The sequence below is a fragment of the Bos taurus genome, chromosome 9 (assembly GCF_002263795.3).
Source record: "Bos taurus isolate L1 Dominette 01449 registration number 42190680 breed Hereford chromosome 9, ARS-UCD2.0, whole genome shotgun sequence".
Classification (NCBI taxonomy): Eukaryota; Metazoa; Chordata; class Mammalia; order Artiodactyla; family Bovidae; genus Bos; species Bos taurus.
Genome location: NC_037336.1, coordinates 62,190,879 through 62,206,757, shown reverse-complemented (window position 1 = coordinate 62,206,757; position 15,879 = coordinate 62,190,879). Strand labels below are relative to the sequence as shown.

Here is a 15,879-nt window from a genome sequence, read left to right as displayed (position 1 = left end):
GTTTCTTTCTTTCTTTTTTTTTTTGGCTGCACTCCATGCTTTATCAGGATCTTAGTTTCCTAACCAGGGATTGAACCTGGGCCTTGAGCAGGGAGAGTGCAGAGTCCTAACCATTGGACCACCAAGGAATTCTCCAGATACACGTCCTCCTGACTGACAGGTCGGAATGTATTGTTTCTCTCATCCCTGACCTTTTAGCCTAAACCTGACCATCAAGCTGTTTTTCCTTCTGCTGAAATGGTACTTACTGTCCAGGAGCTGCTTCTGCTTCTATTCCCGAGTCATTGAGCAAGATTTACTTCTGGGGCCTAATTTATAAACAAATATATTTAAATCTTATAGTGATTTTGAGGTTTCTTTATTACTAATAAGGTCTCGAGAATCGTGAGAATATAAATGTTATCAGTTATGGTCAACTACTCTAGAACTGAAAGAACTTGCAAATATCTTAACCAGATGCATGTGACATTCATTTATGGTAATGACAGCAATAAAATTAGTGGGTAAGGTAAGAAATTAAAAGGAAAAGTTTGTAACTAGGTGATAGACTGTAAAGTTTTTGTATGCTTGTTTTAAAACCTGTTTCCCTGGTTTAGATCCTGGTTTAGAAACTAGCTGTAAAAGACATTGGGGGATAATTAGGGAAAAATTTGAACGTGGACTGCATGTTAGATTATATTAAGGAATTAATCTTAATTTTGTTCAGTGAGATAATCTTATATTCACCATGATGAAAAGTGTTCTAGCTTTTTAGTGATGTGTTCTGAAGTATTTGTAGGTTGGATGGCACTATGTTTCTAATTTGCTTTGAAAACTTCAGCATAAAAAGTGAGTTAAAAAAATTAAAATCTGTTTCATGCTGTTTACATTTTAATTCATGATTTTTTCTTCTTAAAACATATCACCTTATTATACTCTTATTTATTTAAACATTTATTTTTATTATAAAATTAAGATAACAATACTACAAAAACTGAAAATTCATAATTCCACCTCGCCCCAAATATTGTCAAGAGGTGTATTTTCTTTCCATTTTTCCTCCTGAATTATATTGTTTTTTTTACTTTGATCAGAGTATATATGATTCAGTCTTCCATGTTTTTGCCCTTAGCATTGTATCTTGAGTCTTGCCTCGTCTTAAATTTCCAAACATACATCCTTTCAGTGCTTCTAAAGGACAAGGTATTTTTAACTTCACTACAAGCCATGCCTGTCCCTACTGTCTGTCTCATGGCCAGTCAAGCCCAGGTGACCCCTTACTGAATGCATGTGGCTTGCCTCATGGCCAGTGAGGCACAGCTGGAGTGGACACGGAAGTGAGCTATTGCAAGAGGAAGTCTGGGCTTCTCCCTCCCATCTCAACCACAGCAGAAAGGCAGCCTTTAGGTCTCCTGCAAAAAGGGGAAAAGTCAGTTGTATATTTGCATGGGGCAGGAGGATGACTCCACAGATGATGCCAATTATAGGGAGAAGTCAGAACTTTGCAATGGTGAAATCTGGGGGTCACCAGTCAAATTCTGTGACCAAATTCTGCATCACCAGTCATGGCGCACTAGACATTATGTACCTCTTGATATGGTGCAACCTGAAGTACAAATCTTCATCTGTGAAATATTGTTGCCACAATGCTTAATCTACATCTCATGAAGCCTTCTGTATCTATGTTTCAGTTTACAGGAAATCCAGGGAGTTATAAGAAACACTTAAGCGGTACCATGAGGAAACAGTCATACAAATCTAGAAGTCTGGACATTCCACAAAACAACTGGTCTAGACTTCTCAACAGGCCAAAATCATGTGAAGAAAGGAGGAAGAAAGGGGTCTGTTTTATATTAAAAGAGACTTGAAATTCAGAATAGCAAAATGCAATGTGTGATCCTTGTTTGGATCCTGGTTTGAATAAACCAGATATAAATGAAAGTTGGGGAAAAGATAGTATTAGATGGTAATAGAAATTATTGAAATTTTGCTAGATTTGTGACATAGGAGAATGATCTTTTACTTATTGAAGCCAAATGTTCATTGTACAATTTTTATTTTTCAATATATTTGTTCAGTTCAGTTCAGTCGCTCAGTTGTGTCCGACTCTTTGCGACCCCATGAATCACAGCACGCCAGGCCTCCCTGTCCATCACCAACTCCCTGAGTTCACTCAGACTCACGTCCATCAAGTCAGTGATGCCATCCAGCCATCTCGTCCTCTGTCGTCCCCTTCTCCTGCCCGCAATCCCTCCCAGCATCAGAGTCTTTTCCAATGAGTCAACTCTTCACATGAGGTGGCCAAAGTACTGGAGTTTCAGCTTTAGTTAGGTACAGTTAATTTATAATATTATGTTAGTTTCAGGTGTACAGCCTAGTGATTTGTTTTTTTTTAATTATATTTCATTATGTGTGTGCTACAAAATATTGAGTACATTTCCCAGTGCTATAAGGTAAATCCTTGTTGCTTATCTATTTTATATATGCTTGTTTGTATCTGTCAATCCCATACTCCTAATTTGTCCCCTCTCTCCTCTTCTTTTGTAACTATAAGTTTTTCTATATCTGTGAGTCTGTTTCTGTTTTGTATATACATTCACTTGTATTATTTTTAGATTCTACATATAAATGATATCATATAGTATTTGTCTGTTTTATTCACTAAGCATAATAGTCTCTAGGTCCATCCATGTGCTGCCAGTGGCAATATTTCATTCTTTTTTATGGCTGATTAATATTCCATTATATACTAACCTTTGTTGGCAAAGTAATGTCTCTGCTTTTGAATATGCTATCTAGGTCATAACTTTCCTTCCAAGGAGTAAGCGTCTTTTAATTTCATGGCTGCAGTCACCATCTGTAGTGATTTTGGAGCCCAGAAAAATAAAGTCTGACACTGTTTCCACTGTTTCCCCATCTATTTCCCATGAAGTGGTGGGACCGGATGCCATGATCTTCATTTTCTGAATGTTGAGCTTTAAGGCTATGGTTTTTCCTGTGGTCATGTATGGATGTGAGAGTTGGACTGTGAAGAAGGCTGAACGCCAAAGAATTGATGCTTTTGAACTGTGGTGTTGGAGAAGACTCTTGAGAGTCCCTTGGACTGCAAGGAGCTCCAAACAGTCCATTCTGAAGGAGATCAGCCCTGGGATTTCTTTGGAAGGAATGATGCTAAAGCTGAAACTCCAGTACTTTGGCCACCTCGTGCGAAGAGTTGACTCATTGGAAAAGACTCTGATGCTGGGAGGGATTGGGGGCAGGAGGAGAAGGGGACAACAGAGGATGAGATGGCTGGATGGCATCACTGACTCGATGGACGTGAGTCTGAGTGAACTCTGGGAGTTGGTGATGGACAGAGAGGCCTGGCGTGCTGCGATTCATGGGGTCGCAAAGAGTCAGACACGACTGAGCGACTGATCTGATCTGATTGATATATATATATATATATATATATATATATATGCTTAGTTGCTCAGTCGTGTCCAACTCTTTGCACCCCCAAGAACTGTAGTCCACTAGTCTCCTTTGTGGAACTGTCCAGGCAAGAATACTGGAGTGGGTTGCCATGCCCTCCTCCAGGAGATCTTCCCAACCCGGGGACTGAACCCAGGTCTCCTGCATTGCAGGTGGATTCTTTACAGTCTGAGCCACCAGGGAAGCCCATATATGTGTATATATATATAAATATCACATATTCTTAAGCCAGTTATCTGTTGAAGCACACTTGAGTTGTAGCCATGTTTCAGCTATTGTAAATAACACTGCTATGAACAGTGAGTACAGGTACATTTTCGAATTAGAGTTTTTAACCCAGGAGTGGAATTACTGGCTCATATGGGAATTGCACTTTTAACTTTTTAAGGAACCTCCATACTGTTTTCCATAGTGGCTGTATTTTCTCAATATATTTTAAGTATTTCATCATTAAAAAGGTCTTCTGTGAGTGGAGTACAGGCAGGAGAAGAGTTTTTCTTTCACTAGTAGTGGGCTGAGATATTTCTATTATTTTCTGTTATAATAAATAAGTTACTACTCAAGACATGCAAGATGAGATAATCAAATAGTATAAAGTTATACAAAATTAAACAGACTATATTTTCAAAGTGGTAGAATTTTAATTCATTTGCTTCTCTTAGAGATGAGGATAACACAGGCAGGCAGTCTTAAAATAGGAACACCTAATGCCTACTGCACAGGTGGATAGAGACAACAACTACAATGCATAGATATTCAGGACCTACCACATCCCAGGCACCATGCCAAGTGTTCGAGATACTACAAGAGATGCCAGTGTGGTCCCTGCCACAGTGGGATGTACTCTCTGAAGGGGAAGACAGACAAAAACATGCAACCAGACAAGCAATGTAACAGGAGCAATTCCTCTTGTGGGGGAAACAAACAGGGCTGCAAAAGAGAACCACAGGGGTGATGGTCAGGAAAGGGGTCTTCCTGGAGGCATATTGAGGCTGAATCCTGTGAGAGGAAAAGTAAGCCAGGGGACTGGCAAAGAGAAGAGCCATCTAGATGGAGGAAACTGTGTGTGCAAAGACCTTAATTAGGAAAAAGGAATTGAATAAAACCAGTGTGACGTAGATGTTATGAGCACAGGGCACTGTGGTAAGCTGGAGAAATAGCTTTTAGGCCATGGCAAGGAATTAGGTTTTTTCCTAAGTGTGATGGACAGCCATGTTCAGTAGCATTCATTTATTTTAAAAATTCCATTTTGAAGAAGGTTTAAGGAAATTGCCAGCACGTTGAAAGCTTAGGGACCACGTGTTGCATACTTCAACCACACTCAGTATGACCATTCAGGGTAGTGCTCTCAGCTCTTCTAATTGGATGTCTCCCACCCTTCAACATGGCCAATGGATACTTATTGGTGCATCAGGAATCTATTGCTTGGTAACAACTTATCCCAAAATGTGGTGACTTCAACCAATAATGAATATTTATTATTTCACAGTTTCTGAGGGTCAGGAGTTCAAGAGCGGTTTATCTGATCTGATCTGTCTGATCTGGTTTGAGGGTCTCTCATGCAGTTTCAGTCAAGGTGCTGGCTGAGGACATTGGACATCTTGGTCGGGACCAGAGGAGCCACTGCCAAGGTGGCGCCCACACAGGGCTGTGGTCAGGAGGCCTGGCTTTCCTGTCATGTGATCCTCTTCATGAGGCTACTTGAGCATCCTCATTGCATGGCAGCCGACCCCACTCAAGTGAGTGATCCCACTAAGAGTAAGGAGGAAATTACAGTGCTCTTCATAGTCCTGGAGGCAACATACACTGTCACTTCTGCCTCCCTAAGAGATGGGTTGCTAAGTCCAGACCACATTCAAGGGGAGGGAAATTAAGTCTTATCTCTTGAAAGGAGGTGTTTCTAAAAATCTGTGGACATATTTTAAAACCACCACATTCAGTGACCCAACACATGTCATCCTCTGTGGGAAGCCTGCCTTGATTTTTCTGAGCAGAGCCGGTCGCTCTCTGCTCTGTTTTCAGGGCACTTCATTTCTGTCTTTTACAGCTCTTGCCTTGTTTATGGAAGTCTATTTACCCATCTATCTTTCTCACTAGACCAGATGCTCCTTCAGGCCTAGGGACATGTCTTCTGGATCTTCTGTGTCCTCAATCTGCTCATTAATGAAATTCTCATACCATCACAGGACACTATCATCCACCCCTCCTGAGTCAGGGTTTTTAAAAGACCCTTTCTCACTCCGTCCTTTTCCTGCCTGTCTTGATTTACTCATTGTATTATACATAGACATATCTTCTCAACAAGGTAATAAACTCCCAAAATAGGACTATCTTAGTCATCTCTCTTTTTAAATTCCTCATGGTTCCAAAGGCATAGCTCTGTATTATAATAATAAATATCCTTTTAGAAGAATTAAACAGGAGAGGGCCCTGCATAGTTAAAAAAATCTTTTCAGCTTCTTTGGTAATTGAAATATCTCCTGGCTAGCTCAGCTCTATGTAAACTCTAATAAAGAAAAATGACCTCAGTTCATAATGCAGGAAACATTCAGTGTTGCAAAAAGAACTCTGAAGCACAAGGAGTCTTCCATTCTGTTCTGTTTGCTTCCTTATTGTTTGAGAGACTCAAGATCTAACACTGTCAGGATGTCCTTATCGTTCAATGGAAAGAATGTGAGGAGATCTTTTTGTTTTCTCTCTAAACACTGAAAAGCCATATTCCCTCCTAGAGTCACAAAGTATCATCCCTCCCTTGGGCTTAGTTTCTAAGTGTGTTAAGTGTCATTCAGTCCTGTCTGACTCTTTGCAACCCCATGCATTGTAACCCACCAGGCTCCTCTGTCCATGGGATTCTCCAGGCGAGAATACTGGAGTGGGGTGCCATTCCCTTCTTCAGGGGATCTTCCCAGCCCATGAATCGAACCCAAATCTCCCAAATTACAAGCAGATTCTTTACCATCTGAGCCCAATAGGATATTGTCAATTCAGGTAGTTTTATCGAGATTAAGTTAGAAGCTTAGCTGACCTTGGTTCTGATTTTTAAGAATCTTGGACATCCAGAGAAGTCTTCTGGGGCAGATTTCTTTGGGGTTTGGAGAAATGATTGGACCAGCTCTGAGCCTGTGACAGGCCCAGGTAGGGGCCGGGGAGAAGAGGTGAGCAGAGCCTGGGACATGACCTGCCCCTCTGCCCTGCTTCATCTGACAAGGAAGTTCTTTCTTATGGTTCATCATTAAAGAATTGAGGTGATTGCACATTAAAACAGAAACAAAAGAGAAATAATGGAAGAGCCTTCAACAAAACAGCCAATGCCGCATTTTAAAGGGTCATTTTCTTCTCAAAAGAAAAAAAATAAATGCATGTCAACTCCTTTCCTTTCTTTGTCTGACCTGTAAAGACAGAGCCGCCTTTAAAAAAAAAAATTATTTGACTGCAGTGGGTCTTAGTTGTGGCACATGGGAACTTTGATCAATGTGGGATCTTTAGTTAAGGCTTGTGAACACATAGCTGTGGCATGTGGGAACTAGTTCCTGATCCGGAATTGAACCTGGGCCCCCTGCACTGGCAGCGTGGTGAAGTCTTAGCCACTGGACCACCAGGGAAGTCCCAAGACAGATCTGCCTTGACAGAACAAAAATGCCTGCTTTTAAGGGACTCTCCTGTTTGTCAGAAGACTATCTCTTCATGCTAAATCAGAAGCCCAGGTTTCACACTAAACATGAAAGCCCAGAATATGGTATCTGGCACACAGTAGGCTCTCAGGCAATGGTGACTGCTTGGATGGTTATAGTGCTAAGGCTGGTTGGGTTCTCTGCTACTGTGACAACGAAGCTGTCATAAAATTCCTGGACTACTTCTCCAACAAGAGAGCAAATAAGTCCTAAAGGAAGAGTCAGAGAGTCTGGATTTCACTGGGTGGTATTTATTTGGCTTTGACACATTTGCATTCGGCACAACTCAATTAAACAGCAGAGTAAACCTGAAAGAAAGAACTAGGCTTTTAAAGATGTTTGAACGAAGTGCATCCTGGGAAACCTCTCCTCCTCAGGGGAGCATGGCAGGAGGCCACTTGAAGGAGAAACACCTCCACCCTTCTAAGGGAGGATAGGAGACAGAGGGTGTTTGTTTCACAGAGAAGTCGGCAGCACAAATTACTGTTTTCTTTGTTAAACCGATTTCTGAAACATGTTAGTACCTTGCCTGACTGCTGCCTGAAAGGATGGAATGCAGAGAATAAAACTGCAAATTGTTGGTTAGTTATACAATATTTGAGTTTTGACAAATCTGGAATTCATGCTAAAATTGTATTTAATTTCAAAGGTAATGTGAAATTTGGGAAATTTAAAATCTTGGTGATAATAAATGAAGTGATAAATCAATTTAAAATTCAATGCAGAAAGATCAAGAGTTAAAAAGCAAAATCATCGCAGTTAATACACGTTCTCCCCTGTGGTTCTCTTTTCTAAGTCAACTGAAAATATTTAATCATGTGCCTTTAATTAAAGCTCTACATCCATGGAGTAAAACAAAGTGGAGTTTGTTTCACTTAGACAAGAATATCTAATGGTTCCATCTATAAAATTGATATCTAAAAATATACATTTCTAACAAACTCCATTTTGTTTCAAGTTGTGGAAAAACCGAATCTTCCTGAGGGGAAACAGCCTTAAACATCTCTTCCTTTTTTTTTTTTTGATCACATGGCATGGGGGATCTTAGTTCCCCAACTGAAAATCGAACCCGAGGCCTCCTACATTAGATTGCTGAGTTTTAACCATAGGCCCGCCCAGGGAAGTCCCCATCTCTTCCTTTGTGTTTTTGTTGTTATTTTGTCTTTTAATTGTATCTCATTCACAATGCTTATTACTGTATTAACTTGGCCTGAGCAATTGTATTTACATAATTGTCAGAGTAGGATAAGCAACCTGAAATTTATTTGCAAAGAAGCACCAACTAATTTCACCAACCACCCCCAGACCAAGGAGGAGAATTCACAGAAGCTCCGTGTGACTCACTGGATGCTCACCAGGGAGACAGAGGAGAGGACTGTGTCATGGTGGAAGGCAGGCTGGCCTGGGTCCTTCGTTCTAGCCCAGTCCTGCTGGGAACAGTCTCTAAATCAGGACAGGCCATTCCCCATCTATGTTCTCCATTTCCTTCTCTAGACTTTGAGTGGGTTGGTTATATGGCTCTTAAGATGCAGCTAATATTTAACAAGTCTTGCACATCTGTACACAGCAAGGTTCCATGATGTCCAATGTGACATAGAGCATAGGCGAGTCTGCAAACAAGTCTGGAGCAAGATAGTCTTGGCTCAGAGTAACTCTTAGGTGAGTGACTCACTGCCCTGTTCCTCATTTATAAAATGTAGATGATAATGAATCCCATGATATAGGACTGTTGTGAGGTCTAAATGTGATAAACCCCTTAGAATAGAGTCTGGTATAAATGCTAGTTGACATTTGATTTAAAAAATACTTTCCTTTCCAGATGGGTTCAGTGCTTTTGCCTGGTCACCACCCCCAACTGTCTGGAGTGTCCATATGTCTCCTGTGAATATTTTGAGACTTTTATTATCCCATGGAAGTGTTTGATGGATGTTCTGCATGGTTATTAGAGATCTAATTTTCAAGCTGTGAAAAAAAAAAGTGAAACTTGTTAGGGAAAAGAGCCTCAATCTTTAAATACCTCTAATATTCTTTGGTTTTAATCTCATGTGCAGTGGCTGCTATTTAATGCCTCTGCATGGCAGTAAGTATCAGGATCTGAAGATTAAGTGTCAGGATCTCAAGGACGGTATTAGAAATGTTGTCGATGGTTCCCACAGTTTTACAAGTTATTAGAGTTTTGCCTAGACCCCAACTCAAAGGCCTTTATTCATGCACTCATTCACTCTTTCACGCACAAGCTTTTATTGAGCACTTACTATGTGTCAGTCACTGGAAAAGAGAAATAATACATGGTTTCTCCTTTAGCAGAGCTCAAAGCCTATGGGGAAGACAGATGAACAAATTTATAGATTACCAAAGTGGTAAGCACTGTTTTAAGAACATGAACAAAATGCTGTGGGAGCCCAGAGGACTGAGCAACTGATTGTGCCTGGAGGAGTCAGGAAGTGACAGCTGAGCAAGTAAAGCCTTTGTATGTGATTGCGCATGTGTTTATCTGTCTGGGTGTTTCAGGGAGAGGCAGAGCAAAGGCAAGGTGAAAAGGGTTGAGAGTCACTGAAAGGCACAATCTACATTACATTCCTGGGAAAGAATTAGCTTCTTTTGAAAGTGGTGGGAGAGGGCTTCCCTGGTGGCTCAGTGGTAAAGAATCTGCCTGCCAATGTAGAGAGGCGGGTTTGATACCTGGTCCAGGAAGATCCCGCATGCTGCAGAGCAACTAAGCCCATTTGCCACAACTACTGAGCCTGTGCTCAAGAGCCCGGGAGCTGCAACTCTTGAAGCCTGCATGCAGAAGAGCCTGTGTTCCACAAGAGAAGCCACACCTGAATCTGGCAACTAGAGAGTAGCTCCTGCTTACCACAACTAGAGAAAAAGCCTCACAGCAATGAAGACCCAGCACAGCCAATAATAATATAATAATAAAATAAAAATAAAATTAAGTGGTGGGAGAGAGAGAAGGAACAAGCTCATCTAACATTCCAGCTTCTTCCAGGATGAGAACATTTATATCAGATATCCTGATGGCAAAGGCAATAGCACTGTGGGTACTTAAACGTTAAGTCTAGAACTTAAAAGCAGATGTATAATGATTTTGAGGGCTTCCCTGATTGCTCAAGTGGTAAAGAATTCGCCTACAATGCAGGAGACACAAGAGACGTGGGTTTGATCCCTGGGTTTGGAAGATGCCCTGGAGGAGGAAAATGGGAACTCACTCCTGTATTCTTTTTTTTTTAATTTAATTTTATTATTATTTTTTTAATTTTATTTTATTTTTAAACTTTACAATATTGTATTGGTTTTGCCAAATATCAAAATGAATCCGCCACAGGTATACATGTGTTCCCCATCCTGAACCCCCTCCCTCCTCCCTCCCCATACCATCCCTCTGGGTCGTCCCAGTGCACCAGCCCCAAGCATCCAGTATCGTGCATCGAACCTGGACTGGCGACTTGTTTCATATATAATATTATACATGTTTCAATGCCATTCTCCCAAATCATCCCACCCTCGCCCTCTCCCACAGAGTCCAAAAGACTGTTCTATACATCAGTGTCTCTTTTGCTGTCTCGTATACAGGGTTATTGTTATCATCTTTCTAAATTCCATATATATGCGTTAGTATACTGTATTGGTGTTTTTCTTTCTGGCTTACTTCACTCTGTATAATAGGCTCCAGTTTCATCCACCTCATTAGAACTGATTCAAATGTATTCTTTTTAATGGCTGAGTAATACTCCATTGTGTATATGTACCATGGCTTTCTTATCCATTCATCTGCTGATGGACATCTAGATTGCTTCCATGTCCTGGCTATTATAAACAGTGCTGCGATGAACACTGGGGTACACGTGTCTCTTTCTCTTCTGGTTTCCTCAGTGTGTATGCCCAGCAGTGGGATTGCTGGATCATAAGGCAGTTCTATTTCCAGTTTTTTAAGGAATCTCCACACTGTTCTCCATAGTAGCTGTACTAGTTTGCATTCCCACCAACAGTGTAAGAGGGTTCCCTTTTCTCCACACCCTCTCCAGCATTTATTGCTTGTAGACTTTTGGATCACAGCCATTCTGACTGGCGTGAAATGGTACCTCATAGTGGTTTTGATTTGCATTTCTCTGATAATGACTGATGTTGAGCATCTTTTCATGTGTTTGTTAGCCATCTGTATGTCTTCTTTGGAGAAATGTCTATTTAGTTCTTTGTCCCATTTTTTGATTGGGTCATTTATTTTTCTGGAGTTGAGCTATAGGAGTTGCTTGTATATTTTTGAGATTAGTTGTTTGTCAGTTGCTTCATTTGCTATTGAAACTAAAGATATATATATAGAAAACTGTAAAACACTGGTGAAAGAAACCAAAGAGGACACTAATAGATGGAGAAATATACCATGTTCATGGATTGGAAGAATCAGTATAGTGAAAATGAGTATACTACCCAAAGCAATTTATAGATTCAATACAATCCCTATCAAGCTACCAACGGTATTCTTCACAGAGCTAGAACAAATAATTTCACAATTTGTATGGAAATACAAAAAACCTCGAATAGCCAAAGCTATCTTGAGAAAGAAGAATGGAACTGGAGGAATCAACCTACCTGACCTCAGGCTCTACTACAAAGCCACAGTCATCAAGACAGTATGGTACTGGCACAAAGACAGAAATATAGATCAATGGAACAAAATAGAAAGCCCAGAGATAAATTCACGCACATATGGACACCTTATCTTTGACAAAGGAGGCAAGAATATACAATGGATTAAAGACATTCTCTTTAACAAGTGGTGCTGGGAAAACTGGTCAACCACTTGTAAAAGAATGAAACTAGAGCACTTTCTAACACCATACACAAAAATAAACTCAAAATGGATTAAAGATCTAAATGTAAGACCAGAAACTATAAAACTCCTAGAGGAGAACATAGGCAAAACACTCTCCGACATACATCACAGCAGGATCCTCTATGACCCACCTCCCAGAATATTGGAAATAAAAGCAAAAATAAACAAATGGGACCTAATTAAACTTAAAAGCTTCTGCACAACAAAGGAAACTATAAGCAAGGTGAAAAGACAGCCTTCACTCCCGTATTCTTGCCTGAAAAATCCCAAGGATAGAGGAGCCTGGCAAGCTATAGTCCACAGAGTCACAAAGAGTTGGACATGACTGAATGACTAAGCAATGATTTTGAGACCCCCTGTCTTCCCCTCACAAACAACCTGGTATAACCATAAACCAGCTAAATTCATCCTAAAATGTATGTAGCATGGGATGCATCCACAATTCTCCAAGTGTTTTTTAAGGTAGGCTTGTGAGTGAGGTAAAGAAGATAGATGTTAGAATATAGAAGATAAACAGAAAGATTTTACAATCTCACAAAATCAATGTAACGGACATGCATATACCCACCACTTAGATTCAACCATAGTTAACAATTTTCCATTTTACCATATTTGATTCAAATAAAGATATGTCTGTGTGTGCATATATACAAATTTTGGAGCCATTTAAAATAACATTGCCAATATTGTGATATTTTATACCTAAATATTCTATAAATATGCTACCCCCCTCCCCAAATAAGGACATTTTCCTCCTTACCCAAACACCAGTATCATGTCTAACAGAATAAATTCCCTAATTTCTAATACTGAACCAGTATTTATTTCCCCCTGGTTGTCCCAAATTATCTTTTATAGCTCCTTTTTAAAAAACAAGACAAATATTTGTTTTTAATGGGTGGCATAGATTTTTGGACAGACTCCTTGGAGAGACATGGACTAGTATAATTTCTACTTTAAACTGTATTTTGCACTCTGCCAGATTTCTCTGAAGCCTGAAATATCACTTAGGCTTGTCTAAGTATACATAAATGCTCAAGAGAAATGGGATTAATCTGCCAAGGAAAGCTAAAGAAAAGAAGAGCTGGGATTTAGAAAACAGTGACATTCTAAGAACCTCAGTCCTTCAGGCTGAGTCTCTCAGAAAGATTGATCTGTTTTTTTTTTTTTTTTAAACAGAGAGCTCTGGTGATATTAAATTGATGGTAAAACAAAAATTCTAACAGATAATACTCAACTTTTTTTCTTGACTCTCCACAGTGAGCTTGGGTACTTTAATCAGATGTTAGAAAATTTTTAAAAACTGAAGCAAGAACATTCTGACTGCTTTTCAAAATTCTCTTTTCACACCTCCCCTTACCATCTCACGCCACCCAGGATTCAATCAGTGCCGCTGCCAGCCCTGCCAGGCGCTGTGCCCCAAATGCAAGACATTCTCCAAGGTGAGCAGCTGATGGAAGGTGCTCTGACTCCCGGGAAAATGAAAAATGTTTGTTTCTACCAAGAGAACTAAAGCCACGGTTGAAGGGAGAAGATCTTATTACAGAATAAGAATTGGAGACTAAAGGTGATACATTTAAAATATTTTGAAATAATCTTCAATTTACAGAAAAGTTATAAGCAAAGAATTTTGTTCCAAAATCATATAAGAGTAACATAATCCCTAATACTTTATTCCTTTTTGGCACCAGGGACTGGCTTTGTGGAAGACAATTTTTCTATGGATCGGGGCCAGGGAGTGGGAGGGGAAGGTTTTGAAATAATTCAAGCACATTAATTATTGTGCACTTTGTTTATATTATTATTACATCAGCTCCACCTCAGGTCATCAGGCACTAGATCCTGGAAGTTGTACTTCCAGGAAGTACACTGGAATCATAGTGTATTCTATGGAATCACAGTACATCTACCAAAATTAGGGAATTAACCCTGATAGGTTACTATGATCTAACACTCAGATTTCATACAAATTTCGCCAAATTCCTTTATAGAAAAAAAGGTTCAGTTTAGAATCACATGTTGCCTTTAGTTGTCACATCCCTGTAATCTCCAGTCTGGAAAAATCCTTCAGTCTTGACTTGAATTTTGTGATTTAAAAAATTCTGAGGACTCTGGACCAGTTGTTTTGTAGAATGCCCCTTGGTTTATTTTTGTCAGATGTTTGCACACAAGTAGATTAAGTTTGCACATTTTGGCAGGAATATTACAGGACTGATGATGATGTGGTCTTCTGATTGCAACCCATTTGGGTGGCATGATTTTGATTTGTCCCTTTAGTGATAATATTCACTTTGATACTTTGATTAAGATGTTATCTGCCAAGCTGCATTGTTGTAAAGTTACCTTTTTCTCTTTTGCAATTATTTAGTATTTTGTGAGGAGGTATTTTGTAATGATGTAAATGTCCTGACTTTAATCAAGCTTCAAATTCATTCATTTATTAATTTTTGTCCTTAAGGTTTGTATTTCCATTTTAGTCAATGGTTTATAATTTGTTACTATCATTGTGTATTTTGATGCTCAGATTTTCCTGGATTTGTTTAACCATAGCCCTTTTGAGCTGACTTATGTGTCCTTTTGACAAAGCCTCATCGCTCTTTGAGCACCTCTTTCTTTCTGACACAAAATATATTCCAAATTTACCTATACTTTCCAGGCTCCAGCCCTGAATCAGCCATTTCTCCTTTTAGTGGAGAATGGTATTTATTGGATTGGCCAAAAAGTTTGTTTGGGTTTTTCCATAAGATGTTACAGAAAAATCTGAACGAACTTTTTGGCCAATACAATATAAGCTGGGTATGCTTCTGTTGGGTTTCCCAGGTGGGGTGGTGATAAAGAATCCACCTGCTAATGCAGGAGACACAGGAGATGTGAGTTCAATCCCTGGGTCTGAAAGATCCCCTGGAGGAGGAAATGGAAACGTGCCTCAGTATTCTTGCCTGGAAAATTCCATGGATAGAGGAGCCTGGCAGGCTACAGTCCATTGGATCACAAAGAGTTGGACCGACTGAGGGACTAAGCACACATACACATGTTACTGGGGATCTTCTCTCAGGCTCTCTTATTGTACAGAACTAACCAGTATATATGTTCACTACTTTCCTATTGCTGCTGTAATGCTTACGACAATACATATTTATTATCTCAAGTTCTGGAGATCAGAATGCTTCAAATCAAGGTGTCAGCAGTGCCATGTTCCTTTTGAGGCTCTCAGAGAGTATTCATTTCCTTGCCTTTCCAGCTTCTAGAAGCTGCCTGCATTCCTTAGCTTGTGGCCTCTTTGTCACAAATGTCAAGTAGCCAGCAGCACAGTATCTTCAAATCTTTCTCTCCTGCCTCTACTTCTGTCATAACATCTCTGACCCTCCTGCCTTCCAACATAATCACAAGTACCCTTGTGATTATATTGGACCCCCCCCCCCACCCTCCGGCCCCCAGATAATCCAGGATAAGTTTCCCATCTCAGGATATGTGATTATATCCACAAAGTCCCTTTTGCCCTGTGAGGTAACACAGTCACAGATATGGGGCATTAAGATGGAGACATTTGGGGAATCCATTATTCTACCTTCCACAGTAGGTATGTGAGTATATACACATTGATTTCTGTATCTATATGAATACATTGGAAACCATGTTTCACCTAGATACTGCCAATTCTGATCAAACAACTGCAGAGTTCATTTCTGTTTCAATATTTTCAACTGTCTTATGGCTCAGCTGGTAAAGAATCCACCTGCAATGCAGGAGACCTGGGTTCGATTCCTGGATCAGGAAGATACCCTGGAGAAGGCAAAGGCTACCACCAGTATTCTGGCCTAGAGAATACCGTGGACTATCCATGGGGTCACAAAGAGTTGGACATGACTGAGTGACTTTCACTTTCACTCTTTACCAACAGTGAGAAACCTAGCTCCC

General features: G+C 40.0%; 1 non-coding gene across 1 annotated transcript; it reads right to left on the bottom strand.

Annotated features, from left to right (window-relative positions):
• Positions 1–14,678: 14,678 nt before the first annotated feature.
• On the bottom strand, positions 14,679–14,735 carry MIR2285DB (microRNA mir-2285db). The gene has a single exon (NR_162378.1). It is a non-coding gene; the product is annotated as a microRNA mir-2285db (primary transcript).
• Positions 14,736–15,879: the final 1,144 nt, after the last annotated feature.